At 46.8% G+C, this 14,537-nt stretch overlaps 1 protein-coding gene across 1 annotated transcript in view; it reads left to right on the top strand.

The window, feature by feature from the left end:
- LOC311229444 (carbonic anhydrase 4-like) overlaps nt 1-14,537 on the top strand; it is a gene marked incomplete at both ends in the record, with an annotated part of 42,904 nt that overhangs the window by 13,588 nt on the left and 14,779 nt on the right. The gene's annotated exons all lie outside the window — the stretch shown is intronic.

Below are 14,537 nucleotides of genomic sequence, written 5' to 3'. Positions count from 1 at the left end.
CGATTTGATGAATTTGACATGTCCAGAGAATTGATGCATTTTGTGAGCAACCCATTTGCCAATGTAGCTGCTATTTCCACAAAAGGACAAGAGTTCCTTGCATCACTTCACATTGATGAAGGTCTCCTGCAACTTGAAATAATTAACATGCAAGCATCATCTGCTCTGAAGCAGGCACTTGAGAATGAATCCACCACAACATTTTGGATAAAGTGTATTCATGTCAAGACATTCCCCAAAATAAAAACGCTGGCAATATCTGTGCTAACAATGTTTGGCTCAACATACACCTGTGAATCCAGTTTCTCTCACATGAATTCCATTAAAACAAGCAACCGTACCTCCTTGACAAATGAGCATTTGCATCACTGTTTGCGGGTAGCCCTCACTTCCTATGAACCCTCTTTCTCTGCCATTGCCCAGTCAAAGAAGTGCAATTGCTCTCATTAGATGTGTGTATGTAGGCTAGGCCTGTCTGCCCCCCACCCCCCTGATGTTTGAGAGTTAAGAGTGGACAATAAGTGCTAATAAGATGCTGTGATTTGCTGTTGTTGCACAGACATGAAGCACTTTTTCATAAGCTCAGCTGCACTATAAATGTGTTTTTTGTGTTGATGTTAGAATGTTCAGATGCACATCATGCACTTGTTTGTTTTTTATTTTATTTTTATATTGAAATGTTGAAGAGGAGATGTTGCAGTTGTTGCACAGTCATAAATTAAGCACTTTTTGCAGGAGATGTTGCAGATGTGGCACATAAATGAAGCACTTTTTTTGAAAAGTATACTACTTTTGCAATGTAGTTAAATAAAAGTTGCGAAAATGTGGTTGCGTGTTGTGTCAAGTGTACATATATTCATAGCACAGGGAGGCGCCGTGGCAGTCCGGCCCCTGGCCCCTTGGGTTTCTGACAATGTGGCCCCCTGAACAATTTAGTTGAATAGCCCTGGCATAAACTATATCTTAAATTATGGCTATGTGTCTAATACACCCGTCGCTTATCAATGACTTGCTTGCAGTCAACATGTAAGAAACGGATTGTTTTTTCATCAGTATATTTCCGTTTTATACTGTTTTGAATACGAGTATAGTTTCGGATAGCCATTTACTGGAGTACACAAATCACGTTGTCATTTTCCGGCTGATTTATGAATCATTTTCAAATAAACGCTAGATTATCAAGAGTATTTGTGTTCTTATGCACGATACAAAAGCGGGCTGAAAATCATTTATTCGTGCCGCGCTCAGCGCCTAACGCCACACACACACGTTGTGAAATCTGTGAAAAACAACTCTGATTAACCCAAAACTGGTAACATAGATTCCTTACCTCAGATCAGATGTTCTGCAAAAAGATTAATCCAATTCCTGATCGCCATTCCAAATATTGAACGCGTTTATTGATCCAACGTTATAGTTCAAATCGCATAATCCAAGCTGCTTCCAGCCTCGCCAGTGAATCTGGTAACACGACACTGCTTGCCAGAGATAGGAAAATCCTGGACCGGAGTATTTCTCTGATGCACTTTTTCACTCAATCCAATCCAATGATGTGCATTACCATCCGGGAGATGATAGGGGGCGGTATTTGCCCTTTTCGAGCTCAGAGCCATTCCCAATGATAATGTCAGGCTGGACGGATGAAAAATGAATGGATATTGCTAATAAAAGAAATAACGATTAAATAACGAGAAATCTCGTTATTGGCAACCAACGCATGGCTCGTTGTTGGCAACCAATGTATTAAGAGGTTAAAGAAAAACGAACGGGTCTGTGAGAGCCGGAAAGTGGTAGGTGATCAAATACTTATTACATGCTGTAACTGAGGGGTACAATTCCCTGACTGTATTGAGAGTATGGTATTATTAAACCACTACTTAGTTATGTACTTTAATTACTGGCCATACAGTACACGGTATATATGGTGAACACCCACACAAGAATACAGCTTAACAAAGAAAGTCATATTTAGAAGTATTTATTATTAAGCAAGCAACGGTAGGTTACAACATGAGAATTATGAATTGCGCTTATATGGCGAAGAACACTTAAATAGGTCAAGAGCGTAAGTCCATGAGCATATTACGATGGGTATAATTCATTCATTCAATCTTTATTTATACTCGATATTTAATACCACCTGTAGCATAAGAATTATATAAGGCACACTCGTAGGTCAGCTGGAGATACTAAGGGGGTTCCCTCCGGTTGTAAGCCAGCAGGGGAGAGGAATGTTCGGGAGCAAAAGTCTGGATCAACGGGGAATCAATAAGCTCCAGCTACGGGAGGCGGTACATATACTCCCCTCGATCGGCAGACAAAAGCAGCAGCTATAATCCAGTAGGCGCGACAGCATGGATGAAAGCCAGCCAGCTTCTTCCTAGAGACGGGCTCGAGTGATGCTCCTCACGGGTAGATCCCACACAGCAGTGGGGTAGACGGTTCTCTGCTCCAGCAGCCACAGTACCAAAAGCAATATAATCCAGCCGGAAAAGGCTCTGCATTCGCCGGTGTAGATTCTCTTGTGCACGGTACTTCACATTTAACTAGGTCGAACTTGACGTTATTTCACTAAGCTCTGACACTTTTACTATCCTATTCGCACGCGGTTCTAAGTGCTCTATTTAGACGCAAGGTTGCTCACTTCACTTGGTCGTTGACTCGTGGTGAAGGCTTTACTAGTAATGAACGGACTGCTGCTGTTTCCACCTGCGCCGTATTTATACGTAAGGTGAATAATCTAGTGCCAACCTCAGTTCTGTCTCATATTACTGCGCAAACCTGGGCATGTTGAGACATGTCTTAGCGGTGGCTTTGAACTCGACATTGGGGGTATGGTCGCTGGCGCCTAGGGGTCGCTGTCCAATAGGAGAACGAATATTATGGTCTGGCCTGTACCTAGGTAAAGGGATATTCCGTGTATATGTACAAAGAATATACAAGGGATATCAAACGATATACAAATATTATACAGGGGATCTCAAGCAATAAATATATATATTCGGTTAAATCTGATCCCTTTGTAACACATGCAATAAAATGCTAATTAATTACTTAAAAATCATACAATGTGATTTTCTGGATTTTTGTTTGTTCCGCCTCTCACAGTTGAAGTCAAGTCAAGTCAAGAGTTTTAATTGTCACGGCATACAAGTATACAATGAAATGCGGGTGGTCTTGCCCGCAACGATGTGCAATACAGTGTTACAACATATAATAGAATCCAATAAAAAAAAAACATTGTGCAATAAACAGGTAACAGGTAACATGGTATGACATCTCGGTTACTGTACATAGTTATTTACAGAGCATATAGGACATGCTAGGTAGCTTTGGTAGTGCAATACACTGTTCCTGTTATACTAATTTAAAGTGGCCTTTCCTTTTGGCCATAAGTGTGCGTGTGTGCGGCATGAGTGTGTGCCCGCTCATGTTAAAGTGTTAAAGTGGCTGCTAGTGTGTGAGCGTGCACAGCGTGCGTGTCGTGTGTGTGCTCATGTGTGCTTATGTGTGGATAGTTCAGTGTTCTGTGGTACTCAATGTTCATTGTTCAGGACTCTGATGGCCTGGGGGAAGAAGCTAAGCCTAAGCCTCTCTGTCCTAGTAGCTGGGGTTCGCAGGCGTCTGCCTGACCTCAGCAGCTGAAACAGGCTGTTATTGGGGTGGTGGGGGTCTTTCATTATTCTGCAGGCTCTGGATTTGCACCTCTTGTTGTATAGAACCTGCAGGGGAGGTAGTGCAATACCCGTGGTACGCTCGGCTGAGCGCACCACTCTCTGTAGGGCCTTCTTGTCCTGTGCCGTGCTGTTTCCATACCAGGCAGTGATGTTTCCGGTCAAGATGCTCTCTACAGCCCCTGAGTAGAAGGACTGGAGTATCTTCCCTGATACTCTGAACTTCCTTAACTGTCTCAGGTGGTAGAGGCGCTGTTTCGCCTTCTTTACTACTGTGTCTATGTGTGTTGACCATGTCAGATCCTCTGAGATGTGGACCCCCAGGTACTTAAAGCTGCTCACCCTGTCCACGGTAGCCCCGTTAATCATCAGTGGTGTGTGCGTCTCCTGCTGTCCTCTCCTATAATCCACGATCAGCTCCTTGGTTTTACCAATGTTCAGGAGCAGGCTGTTGTCCTGGCACCAGCGTTCCAGTACCTCAACCTCCTCCCGGTAGGCCTTCTCGTCGTTGTCCGAGATCAGCCCCACCACCACCGTGTCGTCTGCAAACTTCACTATGGAGTTGGAGCTGAACTTGGCCACACAATCGTGTGTGTAGAGTGAGTACAGCAGGGGGCTCAGAACACAGCCCTGGGGGGACCCGATGCTCAGGGTGATGGTGTTGGAGGTCTGACCCTGAAGTGTACCTTTGATATAAATTACAGACCTCTACATGCTTTGTAAGTTGGAAAACCTGCAAAATTGCCAGTGTATCAAATACTTGTTCTCCCCACTGTAGCTCATTATCTTAAAATCTACAATCTACATGAAAATATACACATAATAATGCTCTTCCATAACTTACAGTTTCAAGCACGTATATAATTCTACATTTGGAACACAACATATGCTACAATACATATTATCCCCTTGCATTTATAAGATATTTTGTGAGACAAAAAACACTGCTGGCAACCTATGCTACAAAATTGATTAAGGAATATTTAAGTAAAGGCCAAAATCTGAATGGCTTAGATCAATTTATCAAAAGCCCATTTTAAAATGAGCATATCTCCTGACTCGTTTGTAATACATTCACAAAATGTGCTGTGAATAATCATTCAGAACTATTTTGATTTCTTCCCCTCTTGCACCACACGTGTAATGCTGAGTTCAGACTACATGATTTTCCACTTGTCGACAGTTATTGCTCACTTACTCTTGAAAGTGGTCATTTGTCAGGAAGGCTAGCTCCATAGTGGGAGTCAAACTGCTCAAATTAGAGGTTGTGGCAGAGAGGATGAGGAAAAAGCTGGATGCTATACTGGAAAACCCCTCCTACTATGATGAGCTACCCCCCCTGCCAATAGCTTGAGAACTAATGGCTGGAAACTTGAGTCTGACTCATCTACTTTTTCTATCTGGTTTCACTGTTTTTAACGTTAGGTTATGACTATAACCAAGTTCTGTTAATTAGGGGTGACGCTTGGCATCACTCATGCACTCCCTCGCGTACGTGCACGCGCACTGAATAAATTCCACAAATGTACCTTTAATACCAGTATTAGTCTGACCACACCCCTCATCAGCTTACCTTCATAAGCAGGTGTGTGGTCACCTGCTCTCCTCCTTCCCAAGCGTTCACCACAAGGTGAGGTCAAGGGCTGCAGCGGCCGTCGGATGCCAAGCGTCACCCCTAATTAACAGAACTTGGTTATAGTCATAACCTAACGTTCTGTATCATTAGTGGATCCGCTTGGCATCACTCATGCACAAAGGGAGGCCAAGCGGAGCCACTGGCCGACAAATACACCCCGCTGAAGGCCCCCCACAACCAACAGAACAGGGAGGGCCGAGCCCCCCCGACCCTCCCTAATGGAGGGCACCCCCCCTATTAGAGGTTTACCGGGAGGGCGACGGACCCGACCGTGCGAAGAGGCACTCAAGCAACTCAACGCACAGGGTGAGCAGCCGTGGCTTGACCCCACGACTACACACACGCACAACCCGCATGCCACCCGGGAACGAACGGAGGGAAACAACCTCGTTACTGCCCCCAGAATCACGGGGTCAAGGGCAAACCCAACCCCGTGGCAAGGCCGTAGCAGCGGAGCGCGAAGGAAGACCCAGACCCACCAAAAGGACTGGACTCCCTGAAACGGGGGCCCGGAGAAGACCATGATGCCAGCATCAAGACCCCACCAGGCGGGCACTTAGTGACCACGCCCCCCACATCGCCAGCGTATTCGGACAAAGGCCCCTCAGCCGAGCGGGCCCTGGCCTCCCCAACAGTACACCGTCTGGCACACTGGCCCTGTAACAGGCAGACAGCATGGCCGTAACACACAAAGAGTTAACCAACGGAAGCAGGCAGTGCACCGGGGAAAAAGACCAGGCAACAGGCTGTTAACCCTAGCCTGGAGACTGCAGACGAGACAGGCGCCAGAAGGACAGCTGAACACAGCCACCCCGGCGGAAGGGGCGTATGCTGGCGTTGTTGCATGACCAAGCCTCCACAGAGAAGGCTGACACGATTGGCAGACGTCATGAACGTGCAGGGGCACCCTCAACCGGTGAACCCGGGAGTTGACACTGCAGCAACACACCAGAGAACCAACCACCCAGGTGTTACCCCACGCGGTGGTTGGTCCCATAACCCCTCAGGAAAAAACCCCAAAACACACCTGTGGCACTGCCGCAGCCCGTGTTCCAGTTTCCAACAGGGTTATCCCGGGCCTACGGGTCAACGAAACATTACCCCGGACTGGGCCCGGTGATACGGGGAGCACAGGGTCCCCCGAGGAGGCCAAAACCACCCCAAGGCCCCTCTTCGCTACGCGGAAGAGAAGAGCGTAAAAATGGAAAACCAGCCCCAGCACCCCGCACTTGGTATTCCCAGGAGGCCACCCAACCAAGGACCAACCAAGACCAACCTGCACGGCGGCCGAGATCCGACGAGATCGGGCGCGTACAGGTTGGCACGGCCGTAAGCCATTACGACAGTGTAGAATACAATGTACCCAACAAGGGTTCCATAGCGCTCAACCCTGTGACACCCGGACCGACCTAGCATTTTTCCCCCTGAAAAAAGCCCAAGTCCCTCAGGGTACCAGAACAGCAGATCTGCATCCCCGGCGGACAACGGGTTTAACTGATCCGGACCAGCGCGACCAGAACCAGTCCCGTGCCCTAACCACGCCGACATGCCAACTCCAGGAGAAGGGGCAGATATGCGTGTTGATCTCAAAACATAAAAAGAAGGCGCCACCCAGACGTTTCGGTGCGAACCGCGCCCGGCGGCCCACCCCCAGGGCGTGAGACCCTTCCCCCTATGTTCAGATCCATTCCGTCATCATCCCCTGATATGAACGGGAACCCATCGACAACCACACAGGGCGTCGGAAGAGGAAAAAAACCCCATCCCAATTGCTCTATAAAAAACGCTGTTTTAACCCCAAGCAATCAAGGCGCGCCAGTCAGCCAATGTCCAACAGAACATCCTGAGCTAGCACTATGTGTGCGTTTTGACATACCCACATCAACAATAGGCTATTTAGACCATCTTATTGAATCCCCAAGACGCCCAGGGGAACGACAAGAGGGGCGAGATGCAATCAACTCCATGAATGAATGAATGAAAACTTTACCCAACAGATTGCAGAAAGGGTACAACCCAGTACGGCGCAATACACACAATTGGTTAAGGGGAGGCAGACCTGAGAAAGACGTTAGTCTTGGTTTCATCAGGAACCCCCATTTCCAATTCATATAGACACATCCAACTCTTTATAATAATAAAGAAAAAGCATCACCCGTATGAACCAACGGCACAGCTGGGAGTAAAAAACCCATTTTCACATGATTTCAATCCAGTCACTCTTTTTAATCAGAGTGTAAGACCAGACCCTCCCAGAAACACCTTCCCACATGAGTTTATAGTCATGAAAAAGATATGCCAACTGTGAGTCACGTGACCAACCGACTCAAGTTTACACATAAATCGGGCGTAGCAGAACCGTGAGCCCTACGCCCTAACTCGACACCTTTAAGACACCGTAACTCATGGAAGGCGTCGCCATAGCAACACCGCTACAACGGGCGGGGAATCCTGCCGGCTCCTGTCTTGTAATAGGAGTTGGCAGAATAAACCCCCCCCCCCCCCCCTGCCAAGACGTCCCACCGGCGAAGAGATAAAAAATCCCCTAAACCAATCAAGTGGGAAAGGAGGGGTTTATTCGACACCCCCTCACGAAAACACACTTTGTTCCCTACACACAGAGAAACAACCGTAGCCATTTTGAAAACCTCCGGTAGAATGCAATGCATAGCATAAGCTAATACAATGCCCGCTACCCACAAAATGTGAACAGGATTTACAACAAAACACAAGTCGCATGTGTGTGAATCCTACACCCGTTGACTATGTCGTACATAGCACAAAACGCTGACCGAGAGTAACGGCTAGGCCGTGGAATGTGCGTGTACGAGTATTACTGCAACTAAACAACACAGCATTGTGAGACACATATACTTAGTTCAAGCAATGGAATAACACCAGTTTCTACCTGCATGTGGAGCATCAAGCTAATAGAACCTATTACTGAGTGTATGTTGCAGACCTTGCTTAACCTCGTAACACAACACGACTCATCTCACAACGTAAAAGTGCAGATTCATATATACACAACCCCACCATATGAATTGTTGAAGAAACACACAGTTTGTTCGGCCAAAACATAGTCCCCCTTATGTCGGGGAACTTTTTTATTTATAATGTTTTTAAGGCACAAAATCATAAAGGGGCCGGGGAGGGTGTAAAAGAGAGGGGATACAGAGGGGAAAAGTCACTCAGCGGCGTCTGCCACCTCACGCCGCTCGAGTCTTGCCACCCCGAGGAGCCCTGGAGGGACGGTAGGTTACTGTCTGCTGGTCACGACGTTCCCTACCGTCTCCTCCGGTCGTGGATGGGCCGGCGGTGGCAGAAGCGCCGTCTCTTCTCCTGGCCCTCTTGGAAGGGCCAGCAGCGGCGGCGGAGGCAGTGGTAGCGGCGACGGAGACAGCTCGACGTCGCGGAAGCCTTCTGACTCCACCGGCAAGGACGGGAGGCGGAAAATGGGGTTGGAGGATGGATCTCTCCTCTGCCATCTCTCTGCATGTCGAGGTCATCAACCGCAGGGCCTTCCCGAACAGACCAGCGTCGGAGAGGGCGGCCGTCAGAAGAGGGGCTCTCTTCTTCTCTGGCACACGGGCCTGCTCCAGCCAAAGATGACGCTGGCCCAGGGTGGCCAGGGCGCGCACTTTCCCCATGGCTATGGCCAGCACCTGGGAAAGGTGCAGGACAGCTCCTGCAGCCTGGGTGATCTGATCGCATTTTACCTCGTTCAGATCCGTGCCGCCCGTCATGATCCCCGATACAAATCTAGCCAGGTGGGCGATGTTAGACACCGCAGCCAGCGATTGTGTACCAGCCATAATGACTGGTCACCCCAATAAGTCAATCGCCTAGCCGATTTCCCCTGGAGGACCGGCTTGCATAGGGGTTCCCACACCATATCCGGACAGAGGAGAGCGGCCATCGGACTGTCAAGCCGAGGCACGCCCTCCCCCATACCTTTGACTAACCCTGACACCCGCGTAACTGGTACGTAGGTGGGAGTTAGTCCCATGATGTTGGACACCGCCTGACCCCGACGAACATAGGCCCCCATCGAAGGGAAAAATGGGTAGACAACGTCCACCCCTCTCACTGGGCGACGCTGCCAGGGATGACCTATGAGATCATCAGGGACAGGTGCAGGCAATGGCAGCGGCAGCGGCACGCCGTTTGCGGCGGCGGCTACCGCCATGAGCTCGGGAAACAAAGCCCGCAGTTCCCCCTGTGGACTTTCCTCCACCGACCCCGCATCCCTCACATGCAGCAGGCTGCGACTGGTTAAGGAGCCACAGTCTGATGTGGCCGACAGTAGGGCATCCTGCTGATGAGGCCAAGGTGGTTCCTCGACATCCTCGAACAGGGAGCCCCATGGAGCCATTTCTCCCCCCTCCGGGGTCTCCTGAGGAGGGATACTCTCCTCCACGGGACCATCATACAAGAATCCGTCTGCCTCTTCCATGAAGTCCTCAGTTTCCATCGGAAATCCAGAGCCGGACGCATCCTCGCTGGTCTCCAGAAGTTCCCCAAACCCAGGCCGTTCGCGTCTGCACGCTACCATCTTGCGACGTGAACGGGCAGACGCGAAAAGTTTGCGTCGCAAATCCTCTGGCTCCAAGACAACCCCCCGTTCACCAACGGACGATTCCCCGGAACCAGAAGAACCAGAGTCGAGATCAGGCCATCGCCGGAGCGACGGCACCGACTCCTCGGCTCTTCGGAGAGGCAAACTATCCATCGGCTGTCTCCTGGGCTGGGTCGGCAACCATGAAAGTGGCAACAGCCCAGCACCAAAACGCACGACGGAGGCGGGAATGGAGAACCGCTGGTGAAGAGTAGGTCTAGCGGGTCTACTCTCCGCGGAATACATTATGACCCAAACTTTTTCTTTACAACAGATGTGAGAGAAGAAAAAATTAAGCACAATGTAAACTCGTCACAACTCTTTTCAACTAACAACACGTCAAGTGGGGTACTACCAGGCACTTCCTTGTGTTGAAAGCGAGAAGGAGGAGAGCAGGTGACCACACACCTGCTTATGAAGGTAAGCTGATGAGGGGTGTGGTCAGACTAATACTGGTATTAAAGGTACATTTGTGGAATTTATTCAGTGCGTGTGCACGTACGCGAGGGAGTGCATGAGTGATGCCAAGCGGATCCCCTAATGATACAGAACTGCTGTCTGTTGTTGTTGTCATTTATTTCTGATTTTGTTTTATTGTGTTATTTATATTAAGCTGTAGTGTAAAGCACCCTGTGCCTTCGTGCTGTGAAGGGTGCTATATAAATAAAGGTCATTCATTCATTCATAATACTAAACACTGCACAGACTCGGTGTGCTACTACGTTATGGACCATGTATACTATTATCACTATTATTACTGACTGATTGAATTCTGCCATTCCACTACTATTATCCCTATTATTATATCACTATGTTCTATGTTCATTACCATTAGTATTACGTCTTCTGCCTGTACCTTCCCTCCCCCATGCTGCAATGACACCTGCATTTCCCCAAGATGATTAATAAAGGAACACTTGACTTGATCCGCAAGATCATAATATTTGTTTGTTTTGGCGACATCTCGTTTTTCACTGTATTGGCTTGGCTTGCTTTACATGGTAACTATTGAGTTAGTCTTCTATTCATTCCAACCAAACTGCTGGTGACATAAAACACATCACTTACTGGGTGCCAGATGATGATTTTCCTGGGAATGTCCTGCCAAACACCAGTGTTTAGAACAACACATGTCAAAACATTCATGAACTGGTTATACAGTAGGTAGAATCACTATTGTGTTATATCAATGTACGATGGAGAGTGGCAAAATAGACATTTATTAATATGAAAATGTTTGAGAGTATTACTTTAAAGAAGACTGTTAAAACAGTTTGGTTCAGAAATACAAACAACAACTACAAAAACAGCCAGACATATTCTACTTCTGGAGCTTTTGGCTTTTTAGAGGAAGTCAACCTCTGGCTCCCGTTGGAGAAAATCCAGTGGTGAAGCTGAAATCACTGACGGATGATGGCGGATGGTGGAAGTTCCACCATGCAACACTCCGTGTGTGTGTGTGTGTGTGTGTGTGTGTGTGTGTGTGTGTGTGTGTGTGTGTGTGAGAGAGAGAGAGAGACCATTCTATCAAGCCAGCTCTTGGATGGACCTATTATTTAGTGGGAGCTCTGAGCTCCACTGTTTTACCTGTGCAGGTAGTTCTGTACTGTACGTGTTCTCTCATTTTGTTGCAAGCTGCCAATAACCTAAAGAAAAGCTACTTATAGAGTCCAGAGTCCTCATTGATGTTTTGTGAAGACACTGTTATATTGGTGACAAGGATAATCTGAAGGTAATCGGCAACCTGGCCAAGGCGCACAGACAGATTGATTGCTTGATTGTTTGGAGACTCCAGTAGGACAAAAGACTTGTCGGACAGGGAAGACGCATGCAGGTAAGATGGCAACAATAGGAACGCTGCCACTATTTGATTCAAAAGTGCAAGCATGGGAGGAATACTGTGAAACGATTCACTACATTTAATTTAATTTCAAATCTTTATTTAAACTTTTATCGAAAGGCAACTAAGGTTTCCCTTATTTACAGTCACATTGAGTTCTTTACCGCAAATGCCACTGATGAAGATGAGAAGAAATCCATATTGCTCAGTGTGGTGGTGCACAAATTATCTTTTTAAAAACATTTATATCTACTCCTGATATTAAGCCTGCTTAACATGGTCTGTTGAATAATAAGTGTCCACAGGATGATGGAAAGATCTGTCATCAAATATTCATGTGGTGCTTTTTTTGTGACCATTAAAGGGAACTTGTAAACGATTTTCTTGTAATCACATGATTTGTCAGATTTAGTGTGATAATGACATGTGCCGCTATTTGCAAGCCCCTTGAGTTGCTCTCTGGTGGTACAAATGATTATCTCCCCTCCCCTAGCTGCTTTAGATGCATAATATGCCATTCCACCTTTCATTTAAAAGATTCGGATGAAATTAAACAAAATAACTTAATTGGGTACGTAAATTGTACCCAATGAAAGTGTGAAATGGGTTTCAGGTTTTCAAAGTCATAAAGCTGATGGACTAAAGAAAAATAACACCCAATGTGTTTAAAGGTCCCATGCATTATAAATGACATTTTTCAGTCTCTAGCATTGTATTATAGTAATAGGAGTTCGTATCAATGTGTTTTAGGGTCTAAATACCATATTGGCGGATTGCTCCGTTTCAGCCCAGCCCCTCTCGTCCTCTAGTAAATCGGGTCATTTTGATTTGAACGCCTGAGTCACGTCACTGGGCGCTGTGGGTAGCGCACAGTGATGCGATTGGCTCTGTGGTTGGAGCTAATGCCCGCCCCCATTCAACCTCGAATAGAGTGGTACACTACCTAGAAACAGGAGTGCAGTCACTTGCATATCTTCCACGATGAGCAAACCCCGCAGAACATGTTCTGTTCCTGGCTGTAAAGCTACTAATACGTCTTTGCACGCTTTTCCCGTGGATGCCGAACTTCGCCAGCAATGGAACAAGTTCGTTTTTGGGGACCCTCCTAGTTCTGTCGCAACGTCTCATACTCGGGTTTGTACTGCACATTTTTCCACCGAAGACGTTGTCAATCAAGGTCTTTTTGATGCTGGCGTGGCATCCTGGATGGTGCTAAACAAAGGAGTTGTACCTACTATTCGGGACCCGACACAAGTAGTAAGTAGATATGTCGTAATTAGCCAGCTAACTAACTAACTGTTGCTAGCTACGTTCACTGTGTGTGTGTGGGGGGGAACCTTGGGGGGTGGGGTGAGGTATGTTCCCAGATAGCAAAAGGTGTTAATTCAATGTTGATTTATGGTCACAATGCTTGATTTTTGGTTAAGGTCGACGATTGATGTTGAATCACCCATTAACCTTTAAAGCAATTGACTAATGTTGAAAACATATCATTGAATCAATATTGTTTTGTGGTTGCATTTTAATGATTGAAATGCCAATATCTAATAAATGTTGAATCAACGGATGCTGCTCAACATGCTGTCGTCATTGTCTCATCACCCAGACTGCACTGCACTTGTGCTGCCCCGCCTCCCAGAATGCACCTGTGCGGCAGCTTCCTGGCTGCTACCTCATGTCTCTCTGCATCGGTGAGTACTGCATGGCAATAATGTCGATTATGTTGTATGTTGTATGTTGTATGTATGCTTTCGATTGCAAACGCCAGCGGAGTAGTGCCGTGTTCGTTTTTACATGGTAGAGAATATTATATTAACAGTTATTCATGCCTGCTAGCTGAAGCTAATTTAGCTAGTAGCGTTAGCAGTTAGCTATGATTGTTTCTTGATTTTGGTGTTTAGTGATATCCACCTGTTGTATACTGTTATACATTTTATGTAGGCTAACGTCAGTAACGTTTCAAAATGTGGCTTATGATGTATTCTTTAACAGGATACACTGGCACAATCAGTTAGCTTAGCATTGCTGCTACCTTGCTTGCTAAAAAGTCATGGTAAACCAACATGGCAGGGTGCAGGCATACAGGCCGGGCCTGTCTCTCTCCCTCCCTCCCTAATGTGTTTGTGCTTAAAACAGTGAATGATGACCGCATGTTCTCAGAGCATTTTCAGAGCACTGTTAAACTGTTAAATGGTCATTTTAAAACTAATATAAGAAATTAATGTATATAGTGGTATATTTATGAGGGAAAACAAATATTTGCAACAACTTTTAACATTTATACAGGTAGGTTATTGATAACTAATTCTGCTATGAGTGTCATATTATAATCAATCAAAGCGAGGAACATAGAACCCGGGGAACATAGGGATGATCCCCTGGTGGGTATCCACTTGCATTCATTGTGCTACAGTAAGCTAGGCTAGCTGGTTTGTATCCACTTGCATTCATTGTGCTACAGTAAGCTAGGCTAGCTGGCCTGTTCTGTTTCCATTCATTGTGCTAAGCTAGGCTAGCTGGTTTGTATCCACTTGCATTCATTGTGCTACAGTAGGCTAGCTGGTCTGTATCTGCTTCCATTCATTGTGCTAAGCTAGGCTAGCTGGCCTGTTCTGTTTCCATTCATTGTGCTAAGCTAGGCTAGCTGGTCTGTACCTGCTTCCATTCATTGTGCTAAGCTAGGCTAGCTTGCCTGTTCTGTTTCCATTCATTGCGCTAAGCTAGGCTAGCTTTCAGCAGGATATCTTTCTACTGAATGCACAGAGAGGA

This window comes from Notolepis coatsorum (assembly GCF_963971535.1).
Source record: "Notolepis coatsorum genome assembly, chromosome: 6".
In the NCBI taxonomy this organism is placed as follows: domain Eukaryota; kingdom Metazoa; phylum Chordata; class Actinopteri; order Aulopiformes; family Paralepididae; genus Notolepis; species Notolepis coatsorum.
The sequence above is the reverse complement of the archived record's forward strand: the minus strand, read 5'-3'. Positions and strand labels throughout refer to the sequence as shown.